This window comes from Copadichromis virginalis, linkage group LG6 (genome assembly GCF_057382275.1).
Source record: "Copadichromis virginalis isolate Kocher_CV1m ecotype Utaka linkage group LG6, C_Virginalis_male_GT1.1, whole genome shotgun sequence".
NCBI classification, from domain to species: Eukaryota; Metazoa; Chordata; class Actinopteri; order Cichliformes; family Cichlidae; genus Copadichromis; species Copadichromis virginalis.
In genome coordinates this window covers 2,788,097-2,804,763 of record NC_140623.1, presented here as the reverse complement: position 1 = coordinate 2,804,763, position 16,667 = coordinate 2,788,097, and positions in this window count along the sequence as shown.

The window sequence follows — 16,667 nt, the reverse complement described above, 5'->3', positions numbered from 1 at the left end:
CACACTCTAGATCTTGTTTTAACATATGGCATAGAAACTGAACATTTAACAGTGTTTCCTGAAAACCCTCTCCTGTCTGATCATTTCCTGATAACATTTACATTTACAATAATCGATTACACAGCAGTGGAGAGTAGACTTTATCAAAGTAGATGTCTTTCTGAAAGCGCTGTAACTAAGTTTAAGAATATAATCCACCCACTGTTATCATCTTCAATGCCCTGTACCAACATAGAGCAGAGCAGCTATCTGAACGCTACCCCAACAGAGGTCGATTATCTTGTTAATAATTTCACCTCCTCACTACGTACGACTCTGGATATTGTAGCTCCTGTGAAAACTAAGGTCTCTAATCAGAAGTACCTGACTCTGTGGTATAATTCTCAAACACGTACCCTAAAGCAGATGACTCGTAAGCTGGAGAGGAAATGGCGTGTCACAAATTTAGAGGATCATCATTTAGCCTGGAGAAATAGTTTGCTGCTTTATAAGAAAGCCCTCTGCAAAGCCAGAACATCTTACTATTCATCACTGATTGAAGAAAATAAGAACAACCCCAGGTTTCTCTTCAGCACTGTAGCCAGGCTGACAAAAAGTCAGAGCTCTTTTGAGCCAACCATCCCTTTAACGTTAACTAGTAATGACTTCATGAACTTCTTCACAAATAAAATTCTTATCATTAGAGGAAAAATTACCAATAATCATCTCACAGATGTAATATTATCTACAGCTACTCTTAGTACCATTGATGTTAAGTTAGACTCTTTTTCTCCAATTGATCTTTCTGAGTTAACTTCAATAATTACTTCCTCCAAGCCATCAACGTGTCTTTTAGACCCCATTCCTACAAAACTGCTCAAAGAAGTCCTGCCATTAATTAATTCTTCAATCTTAAATATGATCAACCTATCTCTAATAATCGGCTATGTACCACAGGCCTTCAAGCTGGCTGTAGTTAAACCTTTACTCAAAAAGCATCTCTAGACCCAGCAGTCTTAGCTAATTATAGGCCAATCTCAACCTTCCTTTATATCAAACATCCTTGAAAGAGTAGTTGTCAAACAGCTAACTGATCATCTGCAGAGGAATGGTTTATTTGAAGAGTTTCAGTCAGGTTTCAGAGCTCATCACAGAACAGAAACAGCTTTAGTGAAGGTTACAAATTATCTTCTTATGGCCTCTGACAGTGGACTCATCTCTGTGCTTGTCCTGCTAGACCTCAGTGCAGCGTTCGATACTGTCGACCATAATATCCTATTAGAATGATTAGAGCATGCTGTAGGTATTACAGGTACTGTGCTGCAGTGGTTTGTATCATATCTATCTAATAGACTCCAATTTGTTCATGTAAATGGAGAGTCCTCTTCACACACTGAGGTTAATTATGGAGTTCCACAGGGTTCAGTGCTAGGACCAATTCTGTTTACATTATACATGCTTCCCTTAGGCAGCATCATTAGAAGACATAGCATACATTTACACTGCTATGCTGATGACACCCAGCTCTATCTGTCGATGAAGCCAGATAACACACACCAATGAGTTAAACTGCAGGAATGTCTTAAAGACATAAAGACCTGGATGGCCGCTAACTTTCTGCTTCTTAATTCAGATAAAACTGAGGTTATTGTACTCGGCCCTGAAAATCTTAGAAATATGGTATCTAATCAGATTCTTACTCTGGATGGCATTACCTTGGCCTCCAGTAAAGCTGTGAGGAACCTTGGAGTCATTTTTGACCAGGACATGTCCTTCAACGCACATATTAAACAAATATGTAAGACTGCTTTCTTCCATTTGTGCAACATCTCTAAAGTTAGAAATATCCTGTCTCAGAGTGACGCTGAAAAACTAGTTCATGCATTTATTACTTCCAGGCTGGACGGCTGTAATTCATTATTATCAGGAAGTACAAATAACTCACTGAAAAGTCTTCAGCTAATCCAAAATGCTGCAGCAAGAGTCCTGACAGGGACTAGAAAGAGAGAGCAGATTTCTCCTGTTTTGGCTTCCCTTCATTGGCTTCCTGTTAAATCCAGAATTGAATTCAAAATCCTGCTCCTCACATACAAGGTCTTAAATAATCAGGCCCCATCTTATCTTAATGACCTTGTAGTACCATATCACCCTATTAGAGCACTTCGCTCTCGCTCTGCAGTCCTACTTGTTGTTCCTAGAGTATTTAAAAGTAGAATGGGAGGGAGAGCCTTCAGTTTTCAGGCCCCTCTTCTGTGGAACCAGCTTCCAGTTTGGATTCAGGAGACAGACACTATCTCTACTTTCAAGATTAGGCTTAAAACTTTCCTTTTTGCTAAAGCATATAGTTAGGGCTGGACCAGGTGACCCTGAATCCTCCCTTAGTTATGCTGCAATAGACGTAGGCTGCTGGGGATTCCCATGATGCGTTGAGTTTTTCCTTTCCAGTCACCTTTCTCACTCACTATGTGTTAAAGACCTCTCTGCATTGAATCATATCTGTTATTAACCTCTGTCTCTCTTCCACAGCGTGTCTTTTATCCTGTCTTCCTTCTCTCACCCCAACCGGTTGCAGCAGATGGCCCCGCCCCTCCCTGAGCCTGGTTCTGCCGGAGGTTTCTTCCTGTTAAAAGGGAGTTTTTCCTTCCCACTGTCGCCAAAGTGCTTGCTCATAGGGGGTCATATGATTGTTGGTTTTTTCTCTGTATCTGTTATTATAGGATCCACTGTACAATATAAAGCACCTTGAGGCGACTTTTGTTGTGATTTGGCGCTATATAAATAAAATTGAATTGAATTGAATTATTATACCTAGAACAAGAGAGTCTGATAGGTGTCTATGTTAAGAATCCTTAACAGCGGTTCGTGTGTTGAAACAACACTGTTCTCCCAGAAATTTGTCAGTTTCTTTTTCATTTTGAGTATAATTTTAAAATCTTAGTTCAAACTGCTTGAAAATGTATTTGCACAAGAAGTTTATTCTATCTCCTATAGTCTACTAGCAGAAAACTGTCTCTTAATGAATCAAACCTTTCTTTGTGAAGATGCATAAAGAGCCTTTATTTTACCTAGAATAAGCGATTCTGACAGGTGTCTACCCTAGGAATCCTTAACAGAGATTAATGTGTTAAAATGACAGTGTTCTCACTTTTAAAATCAAATCAAATCGATATTGAAATATTGATTCTTCTGATCCAGATATTTATGTTCTAAAACAGATTTTTATAAGACCACAAACCTTGTCATATACTATCAAAAGCAAATTATAACACCGAATATGATGAGATTATGATGAGGCGAACTGAAGAGAAGGAGAGGGACAGGTGCTGTAAAGGGCAAGTCTGACATTGCACTATCCAGGTACAGAGGGAGAAAATGTGGAGCTGTTGGCGACGTGTAGCACTGTTGATAAATTTTGGAAAATGATTAATGTCTAGGCTTAGGTTTTTGTGTCGAGTTTTAGTAATGTTAATTCACTTCATCCTTAAAACTACTGAATTCCCATTTGTTCAAATGTACACTGATTAACATGGTTATGAAATAAGTAATGAAATAAATACATGCTATAATACAAAGATGTATGAGTTTAGATTGGAGTGTGTCCCAGAGATCACCTCACATCAATCCAATTGGCTCAGATTTAGTCAGGTAAGGTTTAAAGTGGATTATATAGGCTAGGTGTCGTTAAAAAATACAACGTACATGGGGTAAAACAAGGTTTAGGTAAGGATAGTAAGATGATAACATGTATTTATAAAATGTTTCCCAGCTTTATTATTATTTTCAGTCAGTCACATGTGTTTTGAGTGATTGTTAATTAAATATTTTTAAATATAACCATTGACTTTTCAGATTTTTTTATTTCTTGTATGATAATTTTTCATAATTAAAAAATAAGAAAAGGTAGTATGATGTCTTTTATTCAAGGTATAATTTGAAATACACTTTTTTATTTTGATTTTCAAAGCACATTAAGTTACTTGGTATCAGATTAGAAGGAAATGAGACATCACTCTTAGTTCAAACTACTTGAAAACCTATTTGCCCACAATGTTTCTTCTATCTCCTTTTCAATACAATTCAATTTGATTATATTTATGCAGCACCACATCACAACAACGGCTGCCTCAAGGTGCTTTATAATGTAAGGTAAAGACCCTACAATAACACAAAGAAACAGAGAAAATCTTAACGATCTAATGACCCTCTATGAGCAAATACTTTGGCGACCTCCTGCAGAACCCGGCTGAAGGAGGGGTGGCTGTCTGATGTGGCTGCTTGGGGAGAGGAGAAAAACAGGACAAAAGACATGCTGTGGAAGAGAGACAGAAATTCATAATAACTAATAATGGCACACATAGTGAGGTGAAAAAGAGGACTGAAGAAAAAACACTTAATGCATCCCCAGCATGGGGAATCCGCCAGCACACGTATTCCAGAGTAACTGAGTGAGGATTCAGGGTCACCTGATCCAGCCCTAACTATATGGTTAATCAAAAAGGAAAGTTTTAAGCCTAATCTTAAAAGTATAGAGGGTGTTCTATATCCTAACTGGAAAGCTGGTTCAACAGAAGAGGGCCCTTAAAGCTGAAGGCTCTGCCTCCCATTCTACTTTCTCCCATTCAATTTCTACTTTTATATACTCAAGGAACTACTAGTAAGCCTGCAGTCAGAGAGGGAAGTGCTCTAATGGGGTGATATTGCACTATAAGGCTATTATGACAAGATAAGGCCTGATTATTCATCAGCTTCTATGTGAGGAGCAGGATTTTAAGTTCATTTCTGTATTTTTTCCTGCTCTGTCTTTTTAGCCTGTCAGTAGTCTTGCTCCAGAATTTGGATCAACTAAAGGCTTTTCAATACATTTTAAGGACATAATAACACATTCCAGAATTCCAGCCCAGAAGTAATAAATGCATGAACTATTTTTTCAGCTTCATTTCAAATTTGAGAGATATTGCACAAATGGAAGAAAGCAGTCCTAGATATGTTGCATTGAAGCACATATCCTTTTTTAAAAAACCCATTTACTGAATTTTTTTTCAAAGTAAGCACATCACTACACCACACATCAGTAAGACCATTTCTCAGAGCTCATACCTTCTACCGTATGATATTTTATTTCTCAATGGATCTGTTGTTACAATAGGGACTGTAAACTTATTACCCAAGCAGAGAACCTCACAAACTTTAATTTTCTGATGTTGTGAGAGGATTTTATTATGTCAGGAAAAGTAATTCAATTCAATTCCATTTTATTCCATATAGTACCAAATCACAGCAAGTTGCCTCAAGGTGCTTGTGTAAGGTTCCAAAACTTTTTCTATGGAAATATGAAAAAGAGTTGTCCTCCCAAATTTACCTAAAACCTATAGGATGTAGTCTGCAAATGTTCCTCTAATAGTCAGGTAACAACTTAATGTTACTTGAGTGCGTGTCTTGCAACGACAGCACAAGTAATAAAGCAACTGTATTATTTGCTTTACTATTATTTGCAATGTTGTGATTATAGATATGACTAGTATATGTATTTTGCTCCTGTTTCTCAGTCTAGAAACTGAGAAATTTGTAAATCACCTATATATGAATGTGCTGATGTTCACATTTTCTTGGTTTGTAGGGCTCCGTACTTTGTGGAAATGAGCTAATTGAAAAGTTTTAATCTGACATAAGAATGTGAAGCAAGAGTTGATGCCCATCAAAAAGTTTAGACAGCAGGGTATGAACACAATGTCAGCTGTATTTGGTCTACTAAGAGTTATTCTCTGGACAGGAATAATGTAGAATAATTTAGAAGCTACCACCATTAGCGTCTAATGAGCCAAAACAGATGCATATTTGAAGAAACAGGTGAAGTTGGTAGTCCAGGTCTGGGTCTAATAATGATTAGTCCGGAGGTTTCAGTCTGTGTGGTTTATCCTCTAGCTTCATTCTGTTTTGTGGTTCTCTGATATTAGTTCGTTGCTGGGGCAAAGATCCAACACACAAGTCTTCTTTTTCTTTCTCTTCCGTATCCAGGAAGTACATCCTATCCTTTAAGGACTGAGGTGAAGTGGGGCATTCGGCTGCAGGTTCTGGAAAAAGAAAGGATACCTCATCAAAGTTTGTCATAGCTAGTATTCTTTTTTTCACAAATACAATCAGCAAGATGAACAGAAATTACTGACAAAAAAGTAAGAAAAAGTACATGCACACTCAGTAATGAAAACATGAACCCCATTAACATCAAATAAAGAATAATGAAATGACTGTGTTGGAAAAATGGAAAAATGGAGCCGCTGGAGACACCCTAGGGCAGGGGTGTCAAACTCAATTGCACAGGGGGCCAAAACTCAAGGCACACTTTAGGTCGCGGGCCAAACAAGATAAACATTTATTGAACATACTAAAAAAATGTTTTTTACATATAAATATGAATAAAAACAGACAGGAATATTATTCCAGAATAAATAAACTTGGAAAAAATAAACTTTTAACTTCACCTTTAAATATTTTGCTCTCTATAAAAATATATCCTGTAAAAATTATGCAAGTTAGAAATATGAACATGCTGCCAAAAACCCCCAGAAAAAATGAATGAAAATTGTGCTTTTAAGTAAACGCTAAAATAACAACAAATCAAAACAATCAAAACAATGAGATTTTGTTGCTATTATGCCATATATTAAAAAAACAAAATAAACTTAAAATATTTTGCTCTTCATAAAAATGTCTCCTGTCAAAATGATACAAATTCAAACTATAAAATATGAACATGATGCAAAAAACAAATTGTAAATATAAATAAAATTTCTGCTTTTCAGCAAAAGTTAAAAAAACCCCCAACAAATCATAACATTCAATTTTCTTTGCTCTTATGCCATTTTGTCAGAGCTAGATCAGAAGCTAGCATCTTTTAAGATGACAAGCTCGTTCAAGTTTGGTGTGAGGTCTTGTGTTGTAGAGATTCTCAGGATGGACTGCAGGTGTTCATCAGTGAGACGACTCCTGTGTGCTGTTTTGTTAACCTTCAACACTGAAAACAGCTTCTCACAGAGATATGTGCTACCAAACATACATAAGGTTTGAGCCGCATGTAGACGGAGCTGGGGCATTGCTTCAGGAATGGAACAGTAAACTGTGCGGGCCCTTCAGTGTCATACTTTGTCTTGAGTGTGTCCCATTACACTGCAGCTCCATCAGCTCCATCTGAATCTGCACAGGTGCAGTTTCCATGTCAACTGTAAATGGGTTGCGAAGCAGTTCGAAAATCTCTTTTTGTGCTTCTCTCACCCCAACCGGTCACAGCAGATGGCCCCGCCCCTCCCTGAGCCTGGTTCTGCCGGAGGTTTCTTCCTGTTAAAAGGGAGTTTTTCCTTCTCACTGTCGCCAAAGAGCTTGCTCATAGGGGTCATATGATTGTTGGGTTTTTCTCTGTATCTATGAAGCGCCTTGAGGCGACTTTTGTTGTGATTTGGCGATCGTGGCCCAAGAGTTGGGTGTTCGTCTTGTAATTGGAAGGTTGCCGGTTCGAGCCCCGGCTCAAACAGTCTCGGTCGTTGTGTCCTTGGGCAAGACACTTCACCTACCGCCTACTGGTGATGGCCAGAGGGGCCGATGGCACGTTATGGCAGCCTCGCCTCTGTCAGTCTGCCCCAGAGCAGCTGTGGCTACAACTGTAGCTTGCCTTCACCAGTGTGTGAATGTGAGAGTGAATGAATAGTGGTATTGTAAAGCGCTTTGAGGGGTCCCGAAAAGCATTATATAAATGCAATCCATTATTATTATTATTATATATAAATAAAATTGAATTGAATTGAATTGAATTGAATTGAATTGAATTGAATTGAACCAAACCAAAGTGCCGTGCGAACTCAGTGCGCAGTGCACTCAATTTATCAGCAATGTCCGCATTTGGGAACACTGTTGCACTGACTTGGTTCAACATTACTTGGCTACAGGGAAAGTGAGGCAAGTTGCACTGGTGCATTTGTGACTCCCATAAGAGCAGCTTCACTTGAAATGTCTATACTGCATCATACATGCCATGTCCATGAACTGACAGATTTCCTTGCTGAGCTAAAAAACTCTATTGAGAACTTTCCCCAACTCAGCCAACGGACCTCTGTATGATGAGAAATGTCGGCAAACTCTGAATCTATTTCCTCCATAAAAGACTGAAATTGCTCGGATAAAATTTACAGTTTGTGTTATGGTGCTCATTACATGCTCCATTTTTAGGACTTTACCACACAGCGTTTCCTGTTGTATGACACAGTGATATGCTGTTAACTCACCAGTACAGTTCTCCACCTGCATCTTTACTTGCATCCTGCCGACTAGTCCACTTTTTTGTAAGTCCAACAAGTTTGTCCCAGGGCAGTTTCATGTCAGTTACACTTTGACATATGTTTTCAAAAATGTATTTTCCTGTCATTGTCCAGTGCATTGATTTAATGTCCTCTGTAACGCGCAAATTTGAGTCCACTCCACGGATGAAGATGGTCAGCTGTGTAATGTTCATCATGTCTGTACTTTGTTTCACAGCAAGAGAGTATGCAATAAAGTCTTTGCTTCTTTCATACAACTGTGTTCTTAAATCAGTGGCCGTCTCACAAACCCAATTAACAATCGTATTTCTGCTCAGGCTCACATTTGCCAAAATCTGCGTTTTGTCTGGACACAACACGTCACACACCTTCATCATGCAGCTCTTCAGAAACTTTCCCTTGGTAAATGATGGGGTTGATTTGGCTATCTCATCTATCACAGTAAAACTTGCTTTCACAACAACTTCACTTTGTGATTTTGCTCTGGTGAAAAACGTCTGCTGAGATGTCAGATTATTCTTTAGTTCTTCTACTTTCTGTATTTTCTGTTCTGCATTTAGGTTTTCTGGCTTATCCCGATGTTTTGTCTCAGAGCACCATCTTAAATTTAATTCCACATTAGCACACAAATAAGACACGTGGCATTAGGTACTGGCGGTAGGTACTGGCAGGCCAAGCGGAACACGGCTTGGGGAGTGATGAAAACAAAACGCGAATTTGGGAGGAGCAGGCCAAGGAAAAAGACTTTCAGGCTGCCTCAAAGAGATTTTGGCAAACTGTTAGATGACTTAGGAGTGGAAAAGTTCCAACTAAGGATATTGTTATGTAATGTAAGGAATACTGTGAGGACTTCTTCCCACAGACATGTCTTCCATAGAGGAATCCGATTATCTGGGGACTAGGGGTAAGGCTCGTTTATCACTGGGGATCAGGTCACTGAGGCAGTTAAACAACACCTTGGTCTAGAGCCCCTGGGTTTGCCTCTACAATGTTCATGGAGATGGTGAGTCCCATCTTCAGAAGGATGACTGTAGGGCATGCTCCAACCATCGGAGGACCACACTTCTATGCCAGGGTGCTTGAAAGGAGAGTCTCTGTTAGTTGAACCTCAGATACAAGAGGAATAATGTGATTTTCATCCAAGTCACCGAACATCGGACCATGTCTTTACCTTCTCTAGAAAATTTGAAATATGTGGTAAGTTATTATCTTAGTTCTATAGATTCTATACGTTCCAAATTATTATGCAAATTGTGTTTAAGTGTCATAAAGATTAAATAAGTTGTTTTTCAATTAAACCCATGGATGGAATTGTGCTCTTTGGATGATTGAAATCAATATTAGACACCTATGATCATTAGTTTGCCAGGTGAGCCCAATTAAAGGAAAAACTACTAAAGAAGGATGTTCCACATTATTAAGCAGACCACCATTTTCAAGCAATATAGGAAGGAAAAATGATCTCTCTGTTGCTGAAAAGCGTGAAATAGTTGAATGCCTTGGACATGTAATGAAAACGTCAGCTATTTCACGAAAACTTAAGCGTGATCACTATAATGTAAGAGATTTGTGGCTGAGTCACAGCACACATGGGTTCGTGCAGATAAAGGCACAACGAGGAAGGTTTCTGCCAGACAAATACATCAGGTTAAGAGAGCAGCTGCTAAAAGGCCATTACAAAGCAGCAAATAGATATTTTGAAGCTGCTGGTGCCTCTGGAGCCCTGCGAACATCAAAGTGTAGGATCCTCCAGAGACTTGCAATTGTGCATAAACCTTATATTTGGCCACCCTAACCAATGCTCACAAGCAGAAACGGCTGCAGTGGGCCCAGAACTACAAGAAGACTAATTTTCAAACAGTCCTGAGTGCCGTGCAACCCTGGATGTGCCAGATGGATGCAGTGGTGGATGGTTGGTGGACAGCTATCATGCCTCAACAGGGCTGCAACATCAGCAAGGAGGTGGTGGAGTCATGTTTAGAGCCGGAATCATGGGGAGAGAGCTTGGTGTGAAAAAGACCTCTGCAAAGTATGTGGAGTTTCTGACTGACCACTCTCTAGAAGAACTGTGCCTTCTGCAACAAAACCGTCTTCATGCAAGACAATGCACCATCTTATGCTACAAGGAACCTCTGCATCTTTGGCTGCTATCGGCATAAAAGAAGAGAAACTTATGGTGTGGCCCCCATTCTTCCCTGACCTCAATCCTATTGAGAATACGAGGGTGGGAGGCAGTTCACATCCAAACAGCAGCTCTGGGGGGCTGCAAAGACATTCAAGTAGAAACTTTCCAAAAACTTACAAGTTACATGGATGCAAGAATTGTAAAACTGATATCAAACAAGGTGTCCTATGTTAATATTTAACTTGACCTGTTAAGATGTTTTTGATTGAAATAGCTTTTGATTTCAGTAAAATTGATCTACTAATGCTGCAAATTCAACAAATGACCATTTTCAATTCTTTACAACTATAAAATGTTTTGAAACTCTGTGTGCTAAAAAAAATCGACTGACTGTACTGCTGTCTTTATTGGCCTAGATTCTTAAAAAGAGAGATTTCTAATCTCACAAGTCTTATTTTTTCTTCCATGTCAGTTATTAATGGCCCGTTGGTATGTGTAATTTACAGCAAGGCTGAAGAATCCATGCCGGCAAGGGTGAGACTTTATTTTCATGGGCACACTATGCGGCCAATCACATTCAAAGACAGACTGGTATCATATCATTATGTGAAAGAAGGAAGGGGAGCAGACGCTCCAAGACTGCAAGTGTAGTGATACAGGCTGAGTACACAGAGAGAAATGGGAGCAGGGCCATTTTACAGTTCAGTATTGAAATACAATATCCCAAAAAGCTGATTCATCTGGACGTAGCGTTTTCAGTGGGAGAAACGTTTCGTCACTCATCCAAGTGACTTCTTTGGTCTCAGCTGACTGCAGGTTTCCCCAACCTTATAAACAGTACATTTGCATAATGACTGAAACTAGAACCACTAGGAGTGGAGCCAAACCCGAATACGGTATTCAGAAAGGTACAAATAACGTGTTTTTTTTAAGAATACTTATTTTGAACAAATACTTAAAAAAATATTCATATTCGGGAACAAGAAAAACTTTATATCAAAAAGCTGAGTTTCCTTATGAGACCGCTGTGCATGACTAGATGAGTGATGTGTAAAAGAGGTGACTGACATGGGCTGCTCCACACAGCAACAGAGAAGGCTCGGCTGAGCGAAAAAAGGCTGAACTGCATCACTATTATTGTTGAATAGATTTTTTTATACCTTAACTGAGTTCCGGAGGCGGTTTATAACTTTCGCGAAGATCGGAAGATTATTCTATTACGCTGCATTACTGAAATAGGCTGTTGACAGAGTAACGTTAACGTTCGGTTTAAAAGGTTAAAACAATGCTTGTGTAGTTGTGTTGAATTTTATGCACTTGTGGGAGTTATATGGTACGTTTAAGTTAGTTTTGCAGACAGCAAGATGTGGGCTATAGAGTAATTAACTTTAGCATAGCTTCCTGTCACTCATTAACTTAGCTGAAACTCCCCACATGGATTTGGGCAATCAAACAGAAAAGAGTGTTGCTGTGTGGAAGCATTTTACAGCCAGTACTGCAGATTAAACCAAAGTGATATGTAATGTGTGCAAAAGTCAAATCAGCAGAGGCAGATATATCAAACATCTGGCAACATCTGCATAATCACATGCACTTAAAGCATCCTCTCCTGGTACTGTCTGCCAACTCCCCCCCACAAGCATCAATCCCCCCACCAGCACCAATTCATCATCACAACCATGTCCTGCCCCTGCAAGTCAGTTTCGCTGTCTGTTCAGTGTCCTCCAACAAGGAGGTGGTGGGGTTCATAATCTTCACAATGGTATTTTATCAGTTGGTGGTTTAATCATGGATGAGGCAATTGCTGTTATTTTCTTTTCGATGATGTTCCTTGTTACATATTCATTGCTGGATTTATGGAAAAACATCAACTAATATTGCATATCCATAATTATTATAATGGATATAATTAAAGAACACTTACACTATAACGTTAATTCGAAGTTAAACGCAAAAAAACTTGATTATTATGCCTATTTAGAATTTTACTCGAATGCACATACAAATACTTTTCCACCCTCAACAAATACAAATACGCCTGCTTTGCACATCTCTAAGAACCACTGAATAAACAATCGGCTGGGAGGTTAGTTCCTTGATCATTAGTATGCAGATTGTCATGACCGTTGATGAACAACCACTGATCAACACTCACTCATCAAATGCCACTGATCAGTGGCCATGAGTACCATTCACAGAGAGTTGGGGAATAGCTGAAATCACAGCATTGTAAGATGGTGAAAGATGTACCCTTAGGTCCCCTCCTCGATTCAGAGATGGTCTTTCCCTTTTCACGTAAATGGCCTCCTTGACTCTGCGCTCAAACCAGCGTTCCTTCCTGTCCAGGATGTGTACATCCCCATCGCTGAAAGAGTGTCCACTGGCCTGCAGGTGTAAATAGACTGCAGAGCCCTGGCTTGACGAAGTATCTCTGTGTTGTGACATCTGCTTCGCCGGAGGTTGTTTGGTTTCCCTGATGTACAAGCCAGTTCTCAATAAAAGGCACTATAGTTTGCAAAAGGTACCTGAAGGAATCTTAGACCAAAACAAAATGTTCAGGTCTAATGAAACAAGAATTGAACTATTTAGCCTGAACGCAAGCATCAGATCTCTAGGAAAGTCAAAGTCAAAAAAACTTTATTTATCCCCAAGGGGCAATTAAGAGAGGAGAAACCTACTCATCACCTGGCCAATACCATCCCTACAATGAAGCATGATGGTGGCAGCATCATTTTGGGGATTTTTTTTTTTTTTTTTTTTTTTTGGTTGCAGGAGCTGGGAGACCAGTCAAGGTTGAGTGAAAGATTAATACAGTGTAGTGGGGTTTGGTTTGAGGCTCAGCTGCAGGGGAGGGGTACAGCAGCATGTTCAGAGGACAGCTTCATTGCAGGTTGTGCAGCAGTGTTGGTGGTGGGGGCAGCTGGGACATTTTCCCCAGGAATACACGCTTACAGAGGTCAGGCAGGTGTTCTGTGTTGCTGAGGGGTCAACACCCTCCCTCAGTCCAGGAGAGACGTGCAACGTTCTGGTAAGATGCTAGGTGGTATGGACTATGGTGGATATAGTGAATATAGCCGCCAGGCTATGATGGATTTGGGTTGCATGCAGACCCTGGTTCACCAAACCCTGGTTTGGCCCAGGACATTATTGGAGGCGGAGTGGGTGAAGGTTAGGTTTATGTATGGAGAGATTCATGAAACAAATATTAGGGCAAAAGCTAGTTGGGAAGTCAGCACATAGCCCGTGCCTGACGCTTCCTATAATTCGGGGAAGAGATTCGCCGGGGTTCAATAACTTGTTGTGGGAGGGCATGGGGATGCTTTAGCAACCTTTAGTGGAGTGTTTGTGCTGCTCACAGCATCAATGTGGTGTTGTGCGACACTGACTCTGAGGAGGAGCAGACAGCGGGGCCTTTTTGCTCCACAGAAGATTTTCCACTGGAGCAGTCTTGACAATACCCTAGACTCACCCTTCCACCAAGTGATAAAAATTTATGGTCACTTGGTGCGCCCTGAAGCAGCACGCACCTACTAGCACTTTAATATTGATTAAAGATAGGCTGTATCAAGTGAGTTGTGACACTCGCACAGAAGAACATACAATGTTGTTGGTGCCTAAAAGTCGCCAGGAAATTAACCTCTTTTTTTTTTCTATTTTTTTCAGTACAACCCCACGGCAAGGCACATTGGATATGTTAAACACACATAGATATCACTTATTATTTGCTCTGGTAGACTTCTGGTATCTGCCTTTTTTTAATGAGGGACCACAATATTCATAGCTCTATGCAATGAGGATGTAACACTACTTCTAAAATAGTCTGAAGAAGCAAGATTTATGTAATTGCTCTGCATTGTGTTGACACTTGGCACTGAAAAAGACAATAGTGCCAGAATGACTTCTTTAAACTTGCTTACTTTACATAGATGCACTCTAATGACCTTTATTTCCCACTGCTGTGTAGTCAATTACTGTAAATTTACATTTTATTATTAAATAATCAGCCAACAGAGGATTTACAGGGAATATTGTTATAGTAAACCACTAACCAACCAATAATAGAAAACCTGCTGTACCTCCTGAGCCACAGCCATGCAAAAAACAAAACAAAAAAAACATGTAATGCATGCACATGTAACTACTGGTCCGATCAGCGAGAGAACCAGAAAAATAATAGATTCCAACACTGTTTTAGCAATAGCCAGTCTATTGACATTTATTTCGACTGATAAATGAAAATTGAATGAATGACAAAGATAAGAATGTTGTCACCTGATTGGATCTGTAAAAATATAATCTTATTTTGCTGTGATATTTTTTCAATTTGTCACCAGTTGGTTCCAGCATTTCTCCATGCAACATAAACTATATTTACCGCTTACGTGGCCTTTGCTACTTTTGTGCGCTTCATCCTTTTCCGCCTCATGAGGGTCACCTGAGGCCTCTTCAAGCCTGCGATCAGTAGCAGCAACCTGGGCCGCGACTTGGTGAGCCAGCTTCTCAGTAGCGTCCCCTTGGGAAACCTGTAGAAATAGCAATATATTACAGCATGGAGAGCCACACAGCACTTTTTCATGCTTTCTAATTTTTTCTTCTTTTTAATACATAAAAGATTAACAAAAAAAAGATAGTATAATGTTTTTCCAAATCTCTTTAGCAGCATTTATTTAGTATACCTTAATTCATAGATGGATAGATAGTAAAGCATGTAAAATTTATTCATATTTGGGCCTGATCCTTGGGGTGGACCAATTATTTGGCACGGCGTGTTATGGGGTTTAAAAGCCACAGAGATCTACAGTCCTTCTGATTAATTGCTCCTTCCATAATTCCTCTTCTACACCACTGCAATCGGGAAATATAAAATATTTAGGTATTAATGTTTCTCCCAAGCTTGAAGATCTAACTAAATTAAACCATATCCCACTTTTAAAGACAGTAGAAGGTGATCTGGCTAGATGGAAATGTCTACCCATATCACTCATGGGAAGGGTTGCCGCTATAAAAATGATGGTCTTACCAAAAATAAATTATTTATTCTCAATGATCCCAACTAAACCGCCACAAGATTGGTTCAGATCTCTAGATTCATTCATGTCCAAGTTCCTTTGGAAAAATAAACCTCCACGTATAAGCTTAAAAACACTACAGACCAAGGATAAAGGAGGATTAGAACTGCCTAACTTTCAGCACTACTTCTTAGCCAACAGGCTTCAGTTTATCTCAGGATGGCTAAAACATACCCTCTTAGATGAACCTTGGCTAGATGTAGAACAAGCACTTTGCAATAATCTAGAGCTTATCAGCTCAAACATCCAACGACATGAATGCTTCAAAAGCGTCAACATCAGCTCTTCTCTGACAGCATGGTGGGAGTTTCTAAAATTGACAGCGTCTTCATTAATCCCATGCAAACGTACACCTATCTGGAACAACCCTGACATATTACAAAACAATAATATGATAAACTTTTCAGATTGGAGTGGTAAAGGAATCAAATATTTAGAACATATACTAGAAGGAACAGAATTTATTCCATTTGACAGACTGGTTACACAATATGGGATCAACAAGAAAAGATTTTTAGAATATCAACAAATTAAATCCATAGTAAAAAATAAATTTAAACCGGGTCAAGTTGAACTACAAACACCACCAAGTGTGGTTCAATTTCTTACTCTTAAAACCCCCAAATTACTATCCAAAATATACAGAATGCTTTCTAAAACAGATGAATCAATATCACTTCCTATTGCAAAATGGGAAGCGGATTTATCAGTTAACTTCGACCAAAACTTCTGGTCTCAGATTTGCTTAAAAACCTTTCATCTAATTAGAAATCCCAGTCTTCAATTAATTCAATACAAAATATTACATAGAGTGCACTATACAGGTCATCGGATGTTCAAGATGGGCTTTACGTCTACCAACAACTGCTCACACTGCCAAACCAATTCACCGGACAATTATATCCACGCTCTTTGGTTCTGTCCACCAGTTCAGAAGTTTTGGCGCGAGATATGTGAAGACTTATCGAAGTGTCTGAAATGTAACATTCCAACTTCCCCTTTAGTGTGTTTGTTGGGCAGCTTAGATAATGTCACTTCAGAAAAGAATATCGCCCATATGGTTTTCACTGCCCTATGCATAGCCAAGAAAACAGTCCTCATGAACTGGAAAAATAAAAATAATCTTAATTCTAACCAATATAGAAATTATCTATTAGATTACATTAGTCTTGATACAGCCTCTGCCAC